We start from the raw sequence: 24212 nt of genomic DNA, 5'->3' as shown, positions 1-24212 counted from the left end.
GGAAACAGTTGCTGGAGTACTTTTGGATGCACGATAAATGATACCTGGTAGTGAATTAATACCTTAAAGCTACATAGTTATTAAGTAGAAAGGAAATTCTTTGGCAGATTTACACAGATGCGATTAGAAAACCAGGTCTCAATGATTTTATTACGATGAGACCTATTTTAGAATCTTAGAGTCTAACTTTTATATATATTGTAAGGCTATCACATTTTATAGTATGTATTAGACACTATATACAAATGTATTATTTATTCTGATATGTTGTTTACATTTGTTTTTTCATATTTAGTCTTTATAGTTTTTATATTTTCACATGTATTTTTATATATTATTTCCATGCCAAATAGTATTTATTAACATTATTATTGATTATTTATAGTACATAGATTGTTTAACAATAGTTCTGCTTGACATACTCATTGACATATGCTGACGTTTTAACAAAGGTTTTATTGGTAACTATGTAGCTTTAAGATGAAGCTTTTACAAGAAGGCGAAATTGACGCCTAAAAGTTAATTTAAACTGCTATCATCTGTTTGTATCACATTCTGATGAAATCCACGCATTGTGGATGAAAGCGCTCAATGGTTTTGGATTATGTATCGTTTTTTTATGGTTGAATAAAGGTATTAATTCACTACCAGGTATCATTTATCGTGCATCCAAAAGTACTCCAGCAACTGTTTCCTTTACATTCTGGTGTTGCCTGGCTGGCATATTGTTTATTCACTGTCCCTGATTTCACAGACCTTTCCTGATTTTGCTTAAAATCTTGCTCTGCCTTTCTAAAAAGTTTAATTTGCTGATAAATCATTAAGGATTACAGACAGTCAATAAATCCAAACATCAGAGTTTTATATTTCTTATTGTCCAAAAATGCATGTTGATGTAAAAGGTGTCATTGTATTAGATTTTTGAGTGAATTAGTATAATATTTAAAATGTGTTCCTGATTTTGAACCTCTCTTCTGCCATTATGTTTGGCACTGCACTGAAGTTGAGAGTTATAGTATCTGGTGTTCAGTCATTTTTGAAGGCAGTATTAGTAGTTACAGGGTGGAAAAAAACTGTGTCTGTATGCAGGACCACTGTACAGATATCGTAATTTCCATAACCTAAGTCCTAAATAAAGTCTGATAGCTGTACATGTGTACAGAATACAGACAGTTATTTTATCATGTTGTAAAGAATAACACTGTCTTTAAAATGAGGTATAACTTGGCACAATTACATGCTCCCTAGCAAACTTATTTACCAAAATATGAAAAAAAATCACAATTTCCATAACCAAAGTCCTAAACAAAATCCCTTATGCTATTATGTTTGGCACTGCACTGAAGTTGAGAGTTATAGTATCTAGTGTTCTGTCAGTATTTATAAAAACCCTGAAAAAGAAAATCATTGCTATAGATTGAAAGCATCAGCTCTTCTTAAAATTCAAGGTTTGCAGTGACATCAGTTACTCTGGGTTGCTGATCTCTCTACTGCTTGCCTTGCTCATGTTCATTATCAGCTTTATCCTAACAGGGTCATATCAAAGCTAGGTTCAGGTTAAAGCAGATAACCAGGAAATTAATACATGATTTCTCCTCATTTTCCCCAAACAGAAGAAGCTTTTCTGGGGCCCCCATGCAGTCAAGGATGATGAAGGGGACCCTCCCTGCAGCCATGAGTATTGCTTGTATCTAAAGCTAGCTATGTTGTTAGTTTTAGTAGAGGGAATGTCCACCAGCAGGGTTTAACTAAGCCTGGGGCACTATGATATTGATAAAATATTTAATGGAATTGTGAAGGCTGTTACTTCATAAAACACTGTTACTATAACCACAGAAATCTTTGAATTTTAAAGGAGATACAAATAAGAGTTATCACCCTCTTGGTTTATTAAGTCTATGAGACTGCTGTACTAGCTTTTATTGGTTTGACAGATGTTACAAAATATCAAAATAAGACAACTTTCTGAGGTTGGGGGCCCCCCCAGGAACATGGGGCCCCCAGCGACCGCAGGGTTCGTTGGTGCCTAAAGCCGGCTATGGGAATAATTATTGATTCACACTCCTGCCACTATGATGTACATGTACTGAGAGTGTGCCAGGGAGAGGAAAGTTACCAAAAAGTCTGGGATACATTGACTGACTTAGGAGATAAACGTTTATAACCGTTTTATTATCAAATGCTTGTGACCATAGTGCACGTTTGTGTAAAAAGTTGCCTGTAATTCTATTTAAGTACATAACACATTTAAATATACAAACAGATATTAAAATCAATCCAAATGGCATTGCACTCATGTTAGAAAAGCACAGAAAAAAGAATGATATTTAGGAAATGAAGAGAAGTAAACAACTAGCATAATGCAAATACTGATTACTATTGTGACAGGAGGTATTTGTTTAACTGTTACAAATATCCCATTATACCATGACCCCCCATTAATATTCCAAAACGTGCACGCTGATTGGTCAGCGTGCACGTTGTAAATCGACTTATACTAATGGAAAAAGGTCCGGTCGCCCGGACTTTTTCCATTAGTATAAGTCTTTTTTTAAAACACTGTCTCGCTATGTTAAAGGAGTTTAACATAGCAAGACAGGTTTAAAAAAAGCAACGGACATCTCCGTTGCTTTTTTTAAAGCTGTGTCACTATGTTAAACTCCTTTAACATAGCGAGACAGTGTCTAAAAAGCAACGGAGATCTTGCTTTCTCCGTTGCTTTTTTTTTTAAACCTGTCTCGCTATGTTAAATGGGTTTAACATAGCGAGACGGCTTTAGAATAAACAACGGAGATCTCCGTTGCCTATTTTAAAGCTGTCTTGCTATGTTAAACCCATTTAACACAGCAAAGCAGTTTGTAAAAAGCAACTGAGATCTTTCTTTCTCCGTTCCTTTTTTCAAAACTGTCTCGCTATTTTAAATGGGTTTAACATAGTGAGACAGCTTTAAAATAAGCAACAGAGATTCTCCGTTGCTTTTTTTAAAATTGTCTCACTATGTTAAACCCATTTAACATAGCAAAACAGTAAAAAGCAACAGAGATCTTGCTTTCTCCGTTGCTTTTGCCCACAGCTCTGATGTACTACGTAGGCATAGGCATGCGCAGTACATCAGAACTGCCGCAGAATACCAGACAGCTGCGGAAGGGCAGCAAGGAGGCATTATACAATGCCATTATTTAAGAAAAGTAATTATTTTTTTTCTTAAATAATGTCATTGTATAATAGCAATAACTCACTTCTGGGTATGGGTAATGCTGGGTTTACCCACGGTTGGCTTTGTTTGGCCACTCGGGCTTCGCCCTCATGACCAAACCACACCAACCGTGGGTAAATCCAGCATTACCCACACCCAGGCGTGGGTTATTGCTATATTCATCTACACATCTGCTGGCAAATTACAAAGGACAACTGTCAGAAAATGTTTATGTTGCATCTTTAATGTCAAGTGATGCAATGTCACATCTTGCATATATGCAATCTACTTTCTCTTCTTTATAATATATGTCTGTGGAAAATCATGAAAATCTCAAATGTGTCTGAGTAATGCCATGGTCTGAAGGTTCATATCCAGAGAGGGTGTTGTTTGTGTGAAAGTAGTGATGTTTAATGAACATGTGTTTATATATTAAGACAGCAAAGTGGAGAAAACATTGGAAAAGTACATTTTAACTCCTTCTTTTCTATTTTGTTTCTCTTCATTTGTGCAACAGTTGGCATTGTGCAATGTTGAGTGCAAGTGGTCTCTAGCAGTGAAAGACAGTTAACTTTTTAAGGTAAAACCTTAGAAATTTAATGTGCAAATGAGACTGGTGCTGGTGTGCTTTCAACAGCACTCTTGACAGTACCAAGTAAAGAAAATGCACCTGCCAACTACCAATTTCTGTAGCAGAAAGTTTAAGTGCAATGAGCTATGAGAAAAAGGATAAATAAATCAGGGTTCATATCTAGTTCAAAATAAATATTGACATACAATTTTGTAAATGAACTGAAGAGGTTAAAGTCTGTGTGATAAATGCTAAATATCTTACCTGCACTGCATGTGAATTGCTGTTACAAATGTGTTGTTGGAAACTCAGCTTTTCACATGTGCTATGAATGAACATATGACAGTTTGTAAAGTGTGGTAACACAAAAGGATTTACATGAAGAATGTGGACATGTCTCATTTATGCTGGAGTACTTCTCCATGTCACAAGTAGTCATCATGATAATAACAGATTTTCCTTTAAAACTATGCCATTATTAATTGTATACACTTTGTCAATAATCAGTTACTGTAAGTTTCTCTTTATCCCCTTTCTGAAGAACAGGCATTACATGAAAGCATTATGATCTGTAGCACAAATGCTAGTTGTGGTGTGGCAAGCAGACATTAAAGGAAAACTTCACCCTCTCCTACAGTTTAACTCAACCCTTAGGTTGCCTTCCTCCCTACAATATAGTTCCAGTATTGTATAGATACCAGAAACCTGCTTGCAATTTAATTGCCTTGGAATCAAAGGAAGGGAAAGCCCATCCTCTTTTTAAGCTTAACGTCTCACATATTTTGCTAAGGAATTTGTCTCAGCCTGCATGACATACCACAGAAACAGAGAAATCTGTAGTTTACCCTTTCAAATATTGTCATTAAACAAGCAGACAAGGGTGGTGTAGTTGTTATAATGGATCGAGATAAGTATATGTATGCAGTCTCTGTTTTGCTTGAAGATAACAGTGCATTTAAGAGCATTATAAATTTAGATGTTAAAAAATGTATTGGTTATGTCAATATGGTTGTTTATGAGCTACAGCTGAATGGTGACATAAGTTTGGATCTATTTCATTATTTTACCGTACCTTGTACTGTTATTCCACATCTATATGGCATTCCCAAAATTCATAAATCTATAGTTAATCCACCGATGAGGCCTATTGTGTCAGGCGGCGGTTGGATTACCGAACCAATTTCTCTGTATTTGCAAAAACAGCTACAACCGTACTTATCTCAATGTAGTACTATTCTGCGGGATACCTCAGACTTATTGTGTAAACTACATTTGTGGCACAACAGTTTGAAAGGCATGTTAGAGCAGGGTAAATATTATTTTGTAACACTGGATATTGCCTCCCTTTTTACCGTTATCCCAAATGATTTTGGTGTTGAATCAATAAGAGAGTTTTTGTTTTCTCAACCAACACCTAATAGTAAACACATTGAGAATATATGTTGTCTTCTAGATGTGGTTTTGAACAATAATATTTTCTTATTCAATGAATCTTTGTATCTTCAGCTTACTGGGGGGGCCATGGGTACCTCTGTAGCTAATACCTATGCTAACTTGGTCCTTTATCAATGGGAGAAAAATAACATATATAGTGATAAGAATCAGTTTCTTAGCAAGGTATGCTTTTATCAATGTTTCGTTGATGATTGTCTTATGGTATGGGATGGCAGCTTGAATGAACTGAATGACTTTTTGAACTATTTGAATTCAACTACAATTTTTTTGAAATTTAAAATGGAAGCATCTGACAATACTATAGTCTTTTTGGATGTTAAGCTGCAGTTATGTGAAGGCGGTATCCATACTAGTGTACATAGGAAAGATGTATACTCTGGTAGATACATCCATTATAATAGTATGCATGTTTCACATGTGTTCAAGGGTATTGTAACATCTCAATTCAGTAGAGTGAGTAGGTTAAATACTAATGATACTGCTTTTTTATTGCAGTTAGATGAGATGATAGAAGATGTTCTATCTAGTGGGTATGATATGCACTTACTATCAAGTGTGAGGCATAAAATCATAACTGACAGGAAGACAACTTTGAAACCAACCTTCTTAGAAGGCAAATATAATCTGGCCACTAATAAAAATAAAAATTTAAACTTAAATTCAGTTGTTAGATATGTTACTTCTTTTAATGCAAGGACGAGTCATATCAAACAAATTATTCAGAGAAATTGGGTCATCCTTATGGCATCAGCTGAGATTAAGGGTATTTTAGGTGATAAACCATCCTTTGCACATAGAAATATGAAGACCTTAAAAAGTATGTTATGCTATAAGGATTTTAGCAAACCCTTGCCTATACCTATCACAGCTAATCCTGGTACATTTAACTGTTTTAACTGTGCATGTTGTGCTGATATTATTAATAATGGTAGTAGTGTATTCGAACATCCTGTTAGTAGTAAAATCTATAGATTTAAAGTATCTGCAACTTGTAATTCATCCTTTGTGGTCTACTTAGCTACTTGTGTTTCATGTTCTTCTTTTTATGTAGGGGAGACCACTTGTAAATTAAAAGAGCGCATTACTGAACATAAATCGGAAATTAGGAGATGTTATGATAGAAATGCGCTGTACAAACATATATCTGCTTGTGGTAGTGAGCATAGATTTGTGTTTAGGGCTATTGATGCTATCTACCCCACGCTTAGAGGTGGTGATAGTAACAACCATTTGGAGGTCAAGGAATATGAATGGATCCTTAGGCTTGCCTCTGACTCCCCTCCAGGTTTAAATAATATGGTTAGCCTTAAACCTATATTGGTTAAACTACAGCATACTACATTATGACACATTTTTTAATGTTTTTTAATGTCTTCAATGTGCTTCTAGAGTGTGTTTTAACATGCATTATAGTATAAGATAATTTTATATCTGTACTTACTATATTATTATGTTATTACATTTGTGATTTTAATGGTGTTGTCACATGATTTTTTGGGCTGCTGGTCATGTGATTGTCGACCTGTATTTAAACTGTGAGATTTTGTATCATATGTATTAGTATTGAAGAAGGGTTCTACCCGAAAGCTTTGCTTTATAAAGTGGTTTTCTCAACCAAGTGTTTTGTTTTAATTATTGCAAAGTATCAATAAATTTATCATTTTCAACCCCCCCCCCAGGATAGAACTGCCCAAATCAGGACTGCTCTGCAGGAAATGAGGCAGGTGGCAACCCAGTCAACTAGGTGCAGTGATACTGTTTATAAGAAAGTATTTTATGCTTTCTTGTGACATCCTTCCAGAGGGTGATGCATAAGTGGTGTACTCTTAACACTGAAAGCAGGGCCTAAGTCCACTGCATCTGCTGCCAGACATATCACAAGTCTAGTTAGAGGAACAGGAATGGGTTGCTGCATGTCACAATTCACTGATGGTTGTAACCATTAGGAGTGCAGTTTCCTGCAAAAGTACACAAAGTAATTTCTAATTCTTATGGATTCCAGACCATGAATAGTACTTGTGTCATTACCAAGGAGTCAGTTTTGCTGAATTGTGAAAAGAGAAAAACATAATGGTGGAAGATATTTGTGCCACAAAAGTTATCTAAAGATAAGGAATATAAATTTGGTAATATTTGGCCGTATGATTGCAGAACAGCTTAGTAAGGAGAAAAAGAACATAACTTTAGCTAAAAAAACAAATGCAGCTGATAAATAATTCCCTACAATATTCCTTAGCCACCCAAAAATGTCCCAACTGCAGGGACTGGGAATATAATTATTTCCAGTCCCTTAATTTTGCTGTGTCATTATTAGTGACTCAGGTTTGTAGAAGAGTGATTTTCCTATACTTTAACAAATCACTAAATAAGTAGAATAACACGATAGAAAATATAATGCTACAAGACATCTGTGCCTCAGAAAAAATAGTTATTCAAAGTTAAGAAACAGAAAGGGTAATCTACCAGTGTAGTACCTCGCAGGATGTGCAGTAGCAAATCCCGCCCCTAACGCGCCCACACCTTACGAAGCTACATTCATATTAATTAGCTTTGTGTAGCTGTCAGTTACAATCGTCTGTAAGAACGTTATCTGAAATACCATAATGAAATTCAATGCCAGAACGCCTGTTGAAGTATATTATGATCAACTCACCCACATGGTTATTGAATATCCAGTAATAGTACACTGCGTTTGTGGGTTCTATGAATCTTCATTCTATGTGACTGTATATGTATAGTAAAACACTGCAGTTGGAGATATAGGTACAACACTCTACAGTGGGTATACATTGTTTGTTATTCTACTAAGTGAATCGACCTATTATAGGCCATTTTAGTCATGATCTAGGTCACAAGGTAATAAGTAAATGCTTTAAATGCTGGCAGTTTGGAGTTCTGATTAAGAAAGACTGTTTTTTAGAGGTGGGAAGAAACTGATGTTCCTTGAGTAAACTCGTGTAGACTAGGAATAACATGCAGATAGTAATGATACCTTTATTAAAACCCAGATCCATGAGGTGGAATCCTTAACCACTGAATCATACCCGACAATAGTAAAACACTTTGGTGGGAAGCAATATAGCATCACCGCTTGGGTTACATGCTGAATTATGCTGAAGAATTTACAGTACAAGATGTACAATTTCTAAAAACATACGTAGTTTAGGACAGTGCAACAGCTGAATGTAAAGTGTTTTTCTAAAAACATATGTAGTTTAGGACAGTGGAAATGCTGAATGTAAGGTGTTTTTCTAAAAAAGTACTTAGCTTAGGACAGGGGAAATTAGCATACCTTGTCACACAGATGTGTGATGACCTGCCAATCAATGTGGACACGCCCTAACCTATGCAGAACCGCCCGCGAGGTACTACACTGGCAGATTACCACAGAAAGTTGGATATATTTTGTTTTGAAACTTAGTAAGGGGAAACAAGAACATGACATTTGTTATAAAAAACATTCAGGTTAATAAAAATAAAAATTCTTCCACTGCAGGTACTGGGGAACACAATTATTCTCAAATCCTTTCATTTCCACTAGCATCTGTCACACATGAAACTGCAAAAGATCTCTAACTGCAGTGGCAGTTTTGTCGCTTTAGAAATAGTGTAGGGGTGGGGACTGTCAATTCATCTTGGACTACAAAGGGATACTTTGAACCTTGCAATTTCGCTGCTTATTTGGTTACAGCTGTATAACTCCTTAGTATATTATAAAACGGCTTCTTAGACAAAACATAAATGAGGTTCATTAAAGGAAAAACAGCAGCCCTATTACATAAGATATATAAGATGACAGTGACTGATACTAATCCTACTGTATGTCAATGAAATGGGAATACAGCACTACGTCCTTACGTCTGCATGACTCATATAAAGCAAACTTGAAATGGATTATGGGAAAGAGAAAGGGTTGAAGAAAAACATGATCACATTGGTACATTAAGCCTCACTGGCAGCCATTTATGGAAAAACATATTAAAATTACATAGCACCAGGAGTGATTTTGAGGTGTTTAAATAGCTCAGAAAACAAAGATTGAGTGAAAAAATAGATTTTTTTAGGTCTAAGGTGGAGTTTCCTTTTTCCAAAGATGAATGTGTCAGGTTAATGCTGAAAGTGCTCTGTTCACTGCTAGATATATCATTTAATTGTATTAGTTTTTACTTATAAGTTCTTTATATGTTTATTTTATTTTTATTCTTCTAATTATTTTTTGCCTTTTGATTTGTATGCTGCTTGGCAGGGTGCAAACATGGTTCACGACTAAAGACAAAAATAAGCAATTTAATAAATGCTGCCTTCTGTAGTGTAAACAAGCCTGGTGCTAATGTGCTGCCATCAGCACACTGGACAGTAGTGAATGAAGAAAATGCAGCTGTCATCTTTCTATCTCTGTGGCACAAGGTGTAAGTGCAGCGAGTTTAAAGAAAAAGGACAGGCAATGCAAGGTTCTAATCTAGTTTATAGATATTTTTACTGAAGGGGACAGCATGTCATTTGTCACAAACATTTGATTATGAATGTAACAATACGTACAAATGACTATCATAAATATGATTTCTGCAACAAAAGTATCATTAATGCTTGCTATATAAGTCAAATATAATGTGTGTAACATATGCTAAACATGACAATGATGGTAGTTCATTTAAAATGCACTTGCATAGGTATGATGTGCATGATATTTGTTATAATTATGACTCATAGCATATCATAACTATGCTTTTTGAATAGTATGTCTTGTGAAGTATGTGTGTAACATACCCCAATGTGTATTACGCAAGTCTTGCACCTCCATGCATCTGAAATTAAATGCAGTAGAAGGACTGCTTAGAGTCACACAGATAGAGGCATCTGTTGAGTACATCTCCATTCATTTGTGAATTAGGATATTTTAAATTAACATTTTCAAAAAAAGGGAATTCTCTTGTAGCACTGACAGTTAATAAATAAATGTTATTCTTTTTTGCATGGGTTCGATTCCAAGGTGGTACTATTCAGTTTCACTACTGTGTAAGTCCCAACAGTCCAGTATGTCACAATTTATACAATTTTACCTACAACCAGCAATGATTATACTTCTGTACGCACAGCAGGTGAAGGTGAGAATGGTATTCTATTTACAGCACAAAGTTGGGATTTTGAGGAGTCTGGGATTTTTTGTGGCACTCCTTGTCAAGTGCTATAGTTGTAGGGTATTGCAGGAGAATTATATTAGGTCTCAGTGTAAGACAGAGGCTTGGAATAGCTTAGTCAATGGCATATTCAGTTCAACTGGCATTCCACATATTGGGGAAAAATGTCATCATCATTACTGTGAAATGAAGAGGTGCAAGCAGGAATTCCTGAGCTGATAGAGGGATGGATTTAAGACTGCCAACACTCCTCAGTTGTGTAACTATACTGACCCATCAGCAGTGAATGATACAGCATGTATAAGCCAGCCAATACATTTAATTTATTCATTATGCTTTCATATCTTGCCTTTCTTCTCTTTGCTTGTGTAAAGCTGCAGAAGATATTGCCCTCGACTGTGAGACACCTCAGGAGAGACTGGCTCACCTTGGAGAGGCATGGGGTATGTATGCATCAGGTATGAATGCAAGCCAAATAATACTTTTCAGGCCAAAGATCCATTTCAGCATCTGGAGGCATACCTATGCCTTATATCAAGCATACACACCTGTTCCAATAGCCATTGGTGACCGCATGAGGCAATACATGCACAATCTTTGTGAGTGGGTTCAACTCCCACAAGCAGAAACTAGCTTTATTACAGGATAGTATTTCCAAAATCTTTACTTTAGTATTAAATGACAGTAACAACTCAATTGGTAACTTAGAATTATGAACTTGGAAATCATACTGCCAATATGCCATAGTGAAATAAATGTTTCCATTTCATATATAATAGTTCTGAGATTGATTTATGTTATCATACATTCATGCCTTTACATCATATCTGGTTGTGTTAAAGGTAAACATATTTATGCACTGATATTGATTTATGTTATGATACATTAATGCCTTCATATCATATCTGGCTTTGGCAAAGGTGAACACATTATGCGTCATATTTGTTTACAATAATGTGACATGCCGTTGATCTTATTCTCTCTGTTTTGTCTCCAATCTTATCTCTTGCTCTTTTTTATTTATATTACTTTTTTGTTATTTATTTATTTTGTTTTGACACATAACTGCTAAAACTAAAATGGCCATCAGCACAGGGAGATAGACCAACCACTGGGGTTTGACCCATCATACTTCCACAGGTTCCACAGATGGCTTTAGTGGCATAATCACAAGCAACACAGATACCCAGCACTTTTGGGATGTAATCTGTCATCATTGCCTCCACAACTTCTGCTCTACTAGCTTTAATTGCATCAAGTAACTCTGCTTTGGCTGCTGGTGCAGTGGTACCTGTCTGAAGTAGGTTGGGAGTAACTTTGCTACCTATCTAGAGCTGACATGGCTGGTAGAGAACATAATGGAGAGGGGCCTCAGTGCTTGAGTCATCAGAGTTGAAAAGGTAGACTATCAAACAGCAAAATCGAGGTTGCATCCAGAACTGACCCAGGAAACAAAAACACGGAACAGTGATGACATTTCCAAGGGTAAGGACAAGAGTCTCACTGTGCTATCTTCTTTAAGTAAATTCCCCATCTATGCCTTAGCGGTGGACGCCTCTAAAGCCTTTGATCGGTTAAGTACAAAATTTTTATTCAACTCCTTACCTTTCTTCAACATCCCAAACTCATTTATAGGTAAAATAAAAACCCTTTACTCCACAGCATATACTACTCTACAAATCAATAAACAGACATCTAACAGAATTAAAATTGTTAACGGGGTCAGGCAGGGATGCCCTCTTTCCCCACTTCTTTTCAACCTTTACATGGAACCATTATTCATGCTTATAAAACAGGGTACATTCCATCACCCTCCTACCATTTTTAACTCGAATATTTCTCTATCGGCATATGCTGATGATTTAAATATCTATTTTACACTCCCCTACTCTGACCCAAATAAAATCATATCTTCTATCAACTCCTTTTCCAACCTCGCAAACTACAAACTTAATAGAGACAAATCTCTAATTTTCCCGTTAAATATCCACTCCATGTTGCCTAATATAATTACAAATACGGATATCAAAACTAAGCATCAACTGCTATACTTAGGTATATCCTTTTCTCTAGGAAATTCCAATTACTATCAGGACAATGTAGTCAAATGCTGGTCTAATGTTCAAAATGATCTCAACAGATGGGCTAAGCTTAAGCTTCCTTTCCTGGCCAGAACTGCAATCATTAAAATGAACATTCTTCCTTGATTCCTATACTTATTTAACGCAACCACCAGCATTTTGCATAACAATTTTTTTTAAAAATATTATATCTATTCTTTCAAAATTCATATGGGCCCCCAAATCTGTTAGAATTAGCTATACAAAACTTATCTATCCTAAGGAACAAGGAGGACTTGGTCTACCTGATTTTAAAACCTACTATGAGATAATTAATGGAAGTAGAATCTTTAATATAGCCTCATATCATAAGGTTCACTCCCCGTGGGCCCCGGCAAGGGTTGTTCTGTATAATAACTACATTAAAACATTGAACTTTAACCCCGCAGCACTCCCATTCCTAAATGAAGCAAACATAGGCATGCTTAAGCGAACAAAAGGTTTAGTGTATAGCATAAGGTCCCTCCAGACCCTTTTTAACTCTTTGAACTTGATTCACTCGTATAATACTCTACAACCACTCCATCTTAACCCTAACCTTAGATTGAATGGGTGCATGTTAAACCTGGAGCAATACCCCCTTCTCCTGAGCACCTCTATTTCTGATCTCTTCCCTTTCAGACATCAGGCACTTTCTAGTCTAAGAACTAATCTGAATTTACCTAAAAATTATATGATTATTTTACGACAAATTAGAGATCTGGTACGTAGTTATCTGGAACACCCCTTGGTCTCCGACAAGGATATCTCAACTTGTAAAACATTAAGGAAACTCCTTCTCATGAGGAAAAAAATGACCTCAAATTCCTACAAGGTTATTATGCCACTTAAATCCCAGAACGTACTCATCTTTTCCAATTATTGGCCAAAAATTACCTCTTCTGTTAATCAGAGTCTAATCTCTAAGGCTATAAGATTAAGCTCTAAATATATACCTTTTAAAAAGCTGAAATATACTCAGCTGATGATAATGAACAATGCGTACTTTACTCCTGACGTCCTTAGTAAAATCTTTCCCAATCAGTCCCCTAAATGCCAGTTCTGCCCTAACCAAACTGATGATATTCTCCATATTTTTTGGAGTTGCAAATGTTCCTACACGCTATGGTGTGCTTTGAGAGTGATACTTGAGAAAATTGGTTATGAAAAATCTACCCTTTCATGGGAATTTACCATCCTTCATATTCCACCTCCTGGTCTATCTGAGTGGAATTATAAAGTTCTGATCCCTATCTTTATGTTAATTAAATATTATATTTCTTTAAACTGGAAGAACAGACACTCTCTTTCTTGGGGAGCCTTTAAAGCTCTAGCCATTAAACACCTCAAAGCTCATAAATATTTGTTCCACAATATTAAGCATAAGCCAATTATCAAAGAATTTTGGGGAATTCTATTTGATCATATATTAAAATGACTACACTTCTTATGTAGGTACCATTAGATTCTACTTTGATATTCATGATGTATGTATCTTGTTTTTGGGCAATGTATTATTGTATATAGTTTCTGTCGGATTTGCATGTTCTTACTATGTACATACTTAGTTTTATTGAAAGTTTTTTTTTTTATGTGCATAAATGTGATTATTGTAAATATTAAATAAAGAGAATTTAAAAAAAAAAAAAGAGTGTCACTGTGCTTCAGCTGGATGTGGATGCACCACCAATGTCCCCTTCTTATCCCTAATCCCCAGCCTTTTGTGTCCATCACTATCCCTGTCTTTCTTGTATGTCCTCTGTATATCTATGCCTGTTACCTAACTTATCCTACCTACCTGAGCCTTTTATTTCTAAGCACCTTCCCCAACAGTCCTCTAAAAAAAAGACACCTGTCTCACCAAAAAAGCATGCCCCATACATAGAGCTCTAATTTGCCTGTGTATCTTCTTGACACACTCCATCCATCCCCAGTGTTGTGACTCTTCAAATTCATCAAATTCTGAGTCTAATTCTACATTTATGTTGTGAAGAAGTAGATAGATATGTGCTATCCCACCACCATTCTGAAAATTCATGTATTCTTGCCCTTGTGTTCTACCTTCTGCCTCTCCTTCATTTTTACCACTGTCCTATCAACTCTTTTTTAACACATTTAATCTTGTCAAAAACAGAATCACATACAACACACATAACCATAAATGGTCCATACAAATAGCCTTCACTTTTTGTACTCATTGTTGCATGTAGCTTGGCATTGTGCACCAATGCTGACTGAGAGTGAATGGAGTTTCACATCCTATGTAAAAACTGGTGAGTTTTTGCCATCACCTGCACTAGTCTGGTTGTATTAGCACAGGTATGCTTAAACATGCTAAGCTATAACAATACCGAACAAAGGCAGTACTTTCAGTTACTGTAACATTTATTAGGCTGCTGGAAGTCATGAAGAAAGAGTTATTTTGTGGTGTGTTGTGATAATTCACATGTCTATGTGGCATGTGATAATTCAAATGTCTATAGAATTTTATTTTTTTATTTAACATTTGTTGACCGGGAATGTCCGACTAGGTTCCACAGAGCCTGTTTCCAGTGGAGGCCCGGGGAGAAATGCTCCAGATGCATGTCTTTGGAATGCTATTTCTGCCAACGGTTTAGGATTTAGTTCCAGAAGTATGTCAAATATTATTTAATTTTATTTATATTCCTAATATGTGTGTGTAAGAACAAATGCCTTTATTTGTCTGAAATTAAAATAGACAAGAAAAACAAATATCTAAGAGTGTGCTCACAGTAGAGCATTAAAGTATTTGCAAACATACTACAGCCCCATCTGGGTGATTTATTAAACCAACATTATCCTAATTATGTGTTAATCTTGTTTCTACTCTCCTACCCCTGCTGGCTTACTTTTGCAAACACTTTATGGGACAGCACATAACAAAATTTTTATGAGGAAAACTAAGAGTAACATACCATAAATATAATATAGTCAGTCATGTCCCAAAGCCAAAAATCTTTGTATATCTCTTTCCTCATATCCATCTCTCTCTCTATTTGTTCCCCCTTCTTTGTAATCAGTTTTACTCTTTCTCATTCATGATGCTGGTGGATGCAAAGTTTACCTTATGCAATTTTAAAATGTATCCCTTTTGTCAATATGTTGTCACTGTCCCTTCAATTACATTATTAAAGCATTTGAAGTACGAGTTCCTATGTGGTGAACTTGAGATGATGTTCTGGTGCACTGCGCTTTTAGGACAGTGCCAAAGGTTCTAATGCAAAATGAATTCAGTCTTATTGATTGATTTTTATATGACAATTCTGAGTGTAACTGTCGGCTACATGTTGTATTAACGCAACACCATCCTGCTTCTGTGTTAACCTGCTTGCTCCCTATTGGGAAGACTTTATTGTCGAGAGTATGACAGAATAATGATGATCATCACAAACATAAGAGTAACATATAAAAATGATCAGAAATGACCCATAAGCAGAAATATCTTCTATCTCCCTGTCCCCTCTCTTTCTCTCTATTCCTCTTCTGTGTTATTAGTTTGTGTCCTCATCATTTGAATCCACTACTACTGTTACTTCTATGCAAATATATTTAAGACCGCTGTGCTATAACAAACCAGACTAAAAGGAAGTATGTATGATACAGTTACTCTTACATATCTACTTGGCTGATGGATGTCACATAAACCCTAAGGGTTGTTTCAACTGATATAACTGTGATAAAAGGTGATGCCTACATTCTCCCTTTCATCATCCTGTTGCCAATGTGCATTAAAGGGTTTGATTTTAACATAGTAATGCATGAGTTCCTATGTGGTGAGCTGAGATAATTCTCTGGTCTGCATATTTCTTTTTATTAGACTGTCAAGGGTTCGAACCCAGAAGTATGTCATACAATTATGTTTTTTTTTCAAAATTAATAGCATATGTCTGTAACTGTGTGCTACATATGTTATGAAACCACCACTATCCTCCTTATGTCCTCCTCATATTTTTACTGTCTTACGCATATTTGATCCATATTGGAAACACTCTGTTATACAGAGCAATACCTCTAAACTGTATAGATATTCAAAGGACATCCACCTCTCTGCACTTGAATTTATGGTGTGTTCATCACAACATATGTGAATTTCTGGAAAATTGCTGAGGATTGAAGTAATTAAGTAATGCCATACATTTGATTTTCAGACTTTGTATAGATGAATGTATTATTCTAGCACAATTGTAAGTTTATAAGGGCAGTAATTACAAACTCTCAATAACTTTTGGCTTTTGTCACCAATTATCTTTTGTCTTCGTATGTACAGATCCTGGCAGAGCAATCATGATGGCAACCCTAAGAGTTACACACACCTCAAAGATGTGCAGAAATGTCCCATAAACAAATCTCTCTATCCCTGTCTACAAACACCCCCCTCTTTCCACCCCTTATCTATCATCAGCCTTTCTCCTTAGCATTTCCATGATGCCTGGTGATAAGCAGCACTTATAACTTATGGGAAATGTCAGTACTCAGCTTTTGGCAAAATCTTGTGAGTTTTTGCCTTTGGCTGCATTGGTCTGATGTCCTTTGCACTGCTGTGCTTAACTTCTCTGCGCTATGGAAAGACAGTCTGATAGCACTGTTAGTAGGCAGTTATTATCATCTCTTGATAAGGCTGCAGAGTTCAATATTAACCACAGATGATGTTTGAATTGTAAATAATGTTGTGAAGCCATAGGCACTGGAAGCTGTTGAAGACTGGGGGGGGGGGGGTGGAGGGTGAGAGGGGCACTTTGTGATCTCAAAAGGGCAATTTTTTAAAACTATTTACTACCACAACATAAGTTCACTGACAGGACATTTTAAGCTTAGCCAATTTCTCTTTTAGTGCTTGAATTAACATTTCCTGATTGGTCTTACCTATCCCATGGCTGATAATTGTACATTAGCCCAAGTGAGAATAACTGTGATCATACCATAGATAATTTGAGGGGACCCATGTAAGGAATGCAGCATTTAGAATCTGCCTCTATCCATTAGTGGCATGAGGGGAAATCGTGGAGTACATTTTCTATTACCCATCCTTAGATCCAAGTTGCATTTGAATATGGACAGGGATGAGCTTTGTTTTACTTGAATTGATAGTCTGTAACCCCCTGCTGCTCCAGCAGCAGCCCCCTCCCCAGCCACTCCAGTGTTCCATTACTTGGCTATTTCTCCTCAGTTACCATAAACACTGTCCAAACCTGTCAGCATGCATATTGTTTTCTTATTTACTTCTAGAATGATTACAGAAATTGAAATAAAATAGCACAAACACTTAGCATTTGCTAAACAAACAATAAAGGCTCGCAATGAAAACAGACTTAGCATGAGCAGTAAACTTCTCTGCCCTTGAATCTCACAGTCATTGAAAGAGCATGAAAACCCACATTCATTTTGCATCTGGCCAGTGGAGGACTAAGCTTACTTCTGGGGTGTTTTATATTTGTAGTTTTGAACAGTCTATTAGTAAGCAATGAAATAAAAGGTATGAACCAATGACGACAAAACTACCAATTTCAGAAAATTTCTACCCTAAAAGGCCACTCAAAATTCTGTCATTACAATCCATCAATATCAGTAAATATTCAAAATCTCTGCAGAAGTAAAATCATCCAAATAATTCCACATTAAAGGGAGCTGTAACTAATGAAGAGGCTGCTGCAAGCAAATGACTTTATATCTCATTGTCTCCTCTACAAATAAAGTGCCTGTTGCCCTTGAAGAATAAATTGCCTATGTTACATTAAACCAGTGATCATCAGGTCTGCCTCTCAGAATAGTCATGGAAATCACCTTAGGTGACCTGAAAGGATTGGTGGTGGCCACAACCTAGCAGGAGACACAGGATCCTCTTCTGACAGTAGCCTAAAGGGATGTCCTATCATCTCCCAATATCAGTTCAGAGGCTGGTGTTATCTGATGTCCATCAACAAATGTCTGCCCCCTTCCAGTACTGTGAAAGGAACAAATTACCAAGTCACAGAAGTGTCAGGTCCTGAGCATCAGGCCACCAAATGTGCAGCTTGACCATGGTGTCAACCATGGCAGTGACTGATGGCTGAGTTTTGTCTTTTGGACTGGTCTGACATTTGGCAATGACCCCCTGCCCTATTCCATTCAGGTACTCTTCTCATTATTGTGCCATTCCTCATACCTTGTGCATTGTCCAACTGTCCCCATGTTCAGCTACCTACCCCTGCCAGTCTGTGTCACTCCACTGTCATTTCTACCTTTTGTGTATATGCCACCATGTCTATTTCTGTGTTCGTGGTTTATATACGTTAGTCTTGCTCCTCTATATGCTGTTCTCTCTTTCCCAAACATTCTTCTTGAGCTACCCCACCACACCTTCTTCTTTACATGTTAAAAATGGAGATGTCTACCCAACAAAATATAGCCATCCCTTCCCTCCCGTAGCATATCAAGTTAGAACATAATGGCATACATTTGCGTTTCAGACTTTCCACCCTTCCAAAAATTCCTGCTAATGCAAAACCTGTTATTCTATCAACTTTCTAATTTTTAAGAGCAATATTTAAAAATGGTCCCTTTTTTGGCCTTTGTCCCACTTTTATTTATGGCTTTGTCAAGATTTCTTCCTGTAAGAGATTGAGAGGTATGATAACACCACAGCCCGCACCACAAACAAGAGCTGAAAACAGTTTCATCACATAAACCGCCTGACTGAGTAAACAAGCTGTGTACACACATCTCATGACTCTTAAAATGGTACCACTGATTTAAAGGTCCTGTCACCACTAAACTGTGAACTGTCCATACAGTCCTAGGAAAGGATGAACCACCCCCCACTGACCTTGGTCCCCAGACCCCATGACCTCAGAGTCTAACTTTATTCTTTTTACAGACACTGAATGCTACATACAAATTATGGAGAGTTTACATTTTTAGATTTTTTTTGTATAGGCTGCCAGAAAATTTATGAAGAGTTGGCATCCCTACCATGGAATGAAACAATAAGTCATCTGACTCCCAAATATAAAAGTAGACAAGAACCCTGCTGCTAAGGATGATGTACCTGTCCTAAAATAGAATACTGGTTCCTTTTATTGCATAAATAAGTAGACCAACTAACCCTGTTTTTACCATACACCTCCCATTACTTTTAATCTAAAGTTCTTGCCATCACTAACTGTTCACTATCCATTTTTGTGGTTTGATGTTATTTGTAAATGTTTATTACTATATGAAATTCTTTGATCTCACTGTTACACACACACACACGCGCACACACACACACACACACACACACACACACACACACACACACACGCACGCGCACACACACACACACACACACACACACATGCATACTTCTTTTTTTAATTTTTTACACTTGATAAACAGCAAAACCGCTGCTTAGCGAGTGTAAGATAACATCTCGATCAATCTGTCACTTTATACACACATACACTCTCTCACACATGCACTCAGGTTTTTTATTTTTATTTCACACTCGCTAAACAGCAATAGCGCTGCTTGGTGAGCAGAAAATAATGGAGGACATTACTTTTTTCTTTCAGTCCGAGCTCCTTCAAGCACCAGCAGGGTAACCTCTCCTAGCTCTGCATCAGAGGCTAGTTAGGAAAACTAAGATATAACAGTGAAAGAAGCTGCACACCTAAGCGCATCCTTGTTCCACAGCTTTAATAGTGTCTGCTATTTCTGTATTATTATTATTATTATTATTATTATATTATTTTCTAACTTCAGTCTTTAATGATTTGACACAAATTTGCCAGTATACCACAATTTTATGAAAAACAGATCAAAAATACGAGGCAAAAATTTGGTCATTCTATGAAAATAGTACAGTTGAGAGGTGTGCACTCCAGTGTTATTTGCTGTTAAATCAAGTCAGCTTGTATGTGTACATGTATTTCCTGAAAGCAGATCTATATCCACACTGTACAACTAATAATCACAAAGCAGCTTAAACTAAAAATGAAAGATTCCAAATGGGTGAATGGTTGCCTAAAGAAGACTGCCAACAGAATATAAATACTGTAATTAGCCCTTTCTTTTGGGCAGTCTTCTTTAGGCAACCACTCACCCATTTGTAAAATAAATGTACTGTATTCCAGAAATAGCCAACCTCTTAACAAAACACCAATGACTTGTAAGGGAATAAGCCACCTGCAATCCCCACAATGAAGGCTTCACTCTCATTTCCCGCTTAATTAAGTTTTGACTTTTGCTAACCACAGCCCACAAAGAAGAGTTGATTACTGGATTTACCAGAATTGTTTGGGTACAAATGTAAAGAATAATGAATGTAAGGGCAAAACCTCAAAACCTCTAAAAATAAAGGTAATATTTACCTTTTTTGTAAAGAGAAGAGCAAAAGCAAGTATGCAAACGTCCAACAATGAGAAATGCACTGCAAGCAACACTAGCATACAAAAGTTGTTCCACATTGCAAGGAGAGGCATGGGAAGGACAAATAAGCACTGACATCACAAAATGGGGGTATCTATGCAAATAGAGCAGTGTGATGTCAGTTTGGGAGGAGGGAACATCAAGCCAAGTATAAATAGTTTACTGTAGTCCTGACTTCAGCATTTCGGAGACTACAACAAGCTTTTGCACAGTACGAGACTTGTTTTTCCAAAGTGAAACCATTACAGTACGGTAAGGCTCAGTACTTTCCCTGTAAAACATCTGGATTAATAGTTTCAAAATCCTGCATTATTAGTTGATTTTAACAGGATCAGAAAACAGGGACAAAAAGTGCAGAAATGTTGAGCATTTCTGAACAGAGTCACGTTGTTCTCCTTTAAAGACACCACCACCACAGAGTTTTGTTTTTGTTCTGCCATGGGGGCTAGACAAGACAGTCCTGTAAAAGTGGGGGTGTGCTCCCTCCCAATCGCTCTATGGTTCTGGCGCCCATGTGTGAAGCATGTTGCCCATAGTGGTTCATAGTGTTTCCATTGTTAAGTTTTCCACCAGCATTTACATGCGTGGTCTCTCATGTGTTACATAATCATTCATAAAATATTGATAGCTGCCAAGAAATTAATGCAGGACATTAGGTAAAATCCAGCCTTTATGTATAACAAGCATTGTACAATAGGCACATTTGTACAATATCACTATTATATACACATAAGATAGGATCAATGTTGTTTCATTGCCATCCTTGTTCTGAAGTATATTGATCATGACTCATACATGTCTGTTATAGATGTATTCACTTTATTATTCAAACATGTCACACAACCACATAGAATTGCATAACAACAATTGCAACATGCCTCAAATACATGGACAGTCACCAGATAAGAAGTTTGTGTACATATACACCTATACCATCCATATAATGATTAATGTAATGGAAGTGTCATAAGAAATGTGGAAATCTTGACACATAAAAACTTAAGATACTACATCTCTGTTCTGCATTTGATCAGACTCGGTCTGATTTTCTATGTTTATATACCTTATTTGCATGAAGGTTGGCATGGAACACCATAGACTACTGTTAATTCCTGTTCTAAGCTTATTACCTCAAAATATAATTATGCATGCACTAATACTTTGACATCAATAGCTCAAATGAGCTTGTCAGCAGTGTACTTTGAGGAGAGATTTATGGAACATAATGTGAGTGGGTTGTATAAATTTTGTATGTGTTAATGGACAGTTTTACTCAAAATATGTGGATTTCAGTATGCTGTTGACTGAACACATCATTCTGTAAAGTTATGTCTGCGCTCTAACACTTTTAAATTGGGAAATGGCGTACAATGGTGTGGCACCTTTTGACACAGAGTTTGTGAGTGTTGTTGAACAGTGCCGTGTCACATTTTTGACCTATCTGTTATTATTTAGAGTGCACTGTGTCTAAGCATGAGTGCATACAACTGAAAATGACACCACAAATGACTACTGTTTGCATACCATCATCCCAAGGTTCATAAGTTCATAGGTAAGTACTAGGCTATCTGCCCGAGGGCATCTATAAGCCTAGCCAGAATGTGTTGACTTTCGCCGCCCCCTTAGATTAGTTCCCTCTGCCTCAGTCCAGCAGAGCCATTAGTTCCCTGTGCCTCTGTCCAGCAGAGTCACTGCAGTGATCCCCGGGGTAAATTTTCTGTTTCCCATCCACTCGTCAAGGTTTCTCTTGAAGAGTGTTTGTGAGGGGCTCTGCCTAATGTAGATTGGAATCCTGTTCCAAAGCATGGGGAGTCTCTGGGACAGGAATCTATCCCTCAAACATGTCCTATTTATCATTGTGGAGAGGTTTAGCTCCCTAGAGCATGTGGCTCTCGGGGATTTGTTTTTTTTAGGTGGAGCATGTCCAGAAATTCTGTGTTGGACATGGCCTTGTCTGTCAGGCAGAGATCACCTCTGAGTAAGTGGTATGCAACCGAGTACAGCTGGAGTTTCTTCAGTCGGGCTGCATAGGGCATATGTTTGAGGCCAGTAATCCTCTTGGTGAGGTACTTCTGTGGTCTTTCCAGCTGTTGCAGGTGTCTTGTAAGGTACATCCCAAATGGGGTATTGTACTCTATCATGGGTCTGATGAGTGATGAGTAGAGGGGCATAATAACCTCTTTTGTTCTAGATGCGAACCCTTTTGTGATTAGGTGGGCCACACAAAAGGATTTTCTAACCACCTTGACAATATGATTTTCAAAGGAGAGATTACTATCTACTTGGGTCCTCAGATCCCCTATTACATTTTCTATATTTAGGGGACTACCACATATGTGGCAGTTCATAGGTACTTTGTTTTCTCCAAAGGGGATGACTATGCACTTTTTGGCATTTAACGTGAGGCCATGATTTTGACACCAGGTATCCGTCTCAGTGAGACCCTTCTGGAGGATGTCTGTATCAACTGGAGAGTCAATTATGGCCCCCAGTTTGCAGTCGTCTATGAACTTGGTCAGCCATAGTCCTCCTGGGCTTGCCTGTATCTCTGAGAAGTATATATTGAACAGGAAGGGTCCCAGGACTGAGCCCTGGGGGGATGCCACTTGTAACAGGTTTAGAGTTGGACCTAGAACCTGCAACTCTCACCATGTGGGTTCTATCCGTGAGCCAATTGGCAACCCATCTCATAACGTAGGGGTTTATGTTCAGGCTGGTGAGCTTGTCTATAATACCAGAATGGGGAATGGTGTCAAAAGCCTTTGCAAGGTCTAGGTAGGCTGTGTGGACCTTCTTTCCCTCATCTAAAGCCTTGGTAACTGTCTCAAAGAAGTCCACCAGGTTTAGGAGGCATGATCTGCCCTTAACAAAGCCAAACTGGGTAGGGTCCAATGTTTGAAGGTTCCCAATGTCTCTGTTCATGAATTCCATGATGATGTGCTCCATAGCCTTGCAAACCAGGCTAGTCAGGCTTATAGGGCGATAGTTCCTGGGTTCCGTTGTGGCTCCACCTTTGTGGAGCAGGATAACTGTTGCTGTGCGCCACTCTATGGGTATGTAGCCTGTAGAGAGGCTGAGTTTGAACAGTGTGTTTAGGTGAGAAGTTATTTCATTTTGGAGCTCGTGTAAGACACAGCCTGGGACACCATCTGGTCCCATTGAAGCTGTATTTATTTTTGGCTTTGGATAGATTTGTTTTAACCTGTGTGTCAGTGATTGCCAGGGCACTACATTCTTCTGGTATGGTTGTGGGCCCTTTAGGGGGTGAGAGGGGGGTGAAGTTTGCACTAAACCTGTCTGCCAGAATGTTGGCAATATCAGACGGTTCAGTGTATTTTGTGCCATTC

Source organism: Protopterus annectens, chromosome 3.part0 (genome assembly GCF_019279795.1).
Source record: "Protopterus annectens isolate FY-2018-M chromosome 3.part0, PAN1.0, whole genome shotgun sequence".
NCBI classification, from domain to species: domain Eukaryota; kingdom Metazoa; phylum Chordata; order Ceratodontiformes; family Protopteridae; genus Protopterus; species Protopterus annectens.
Note: the sequence above shows the minus strand (reverse complement) of the source record.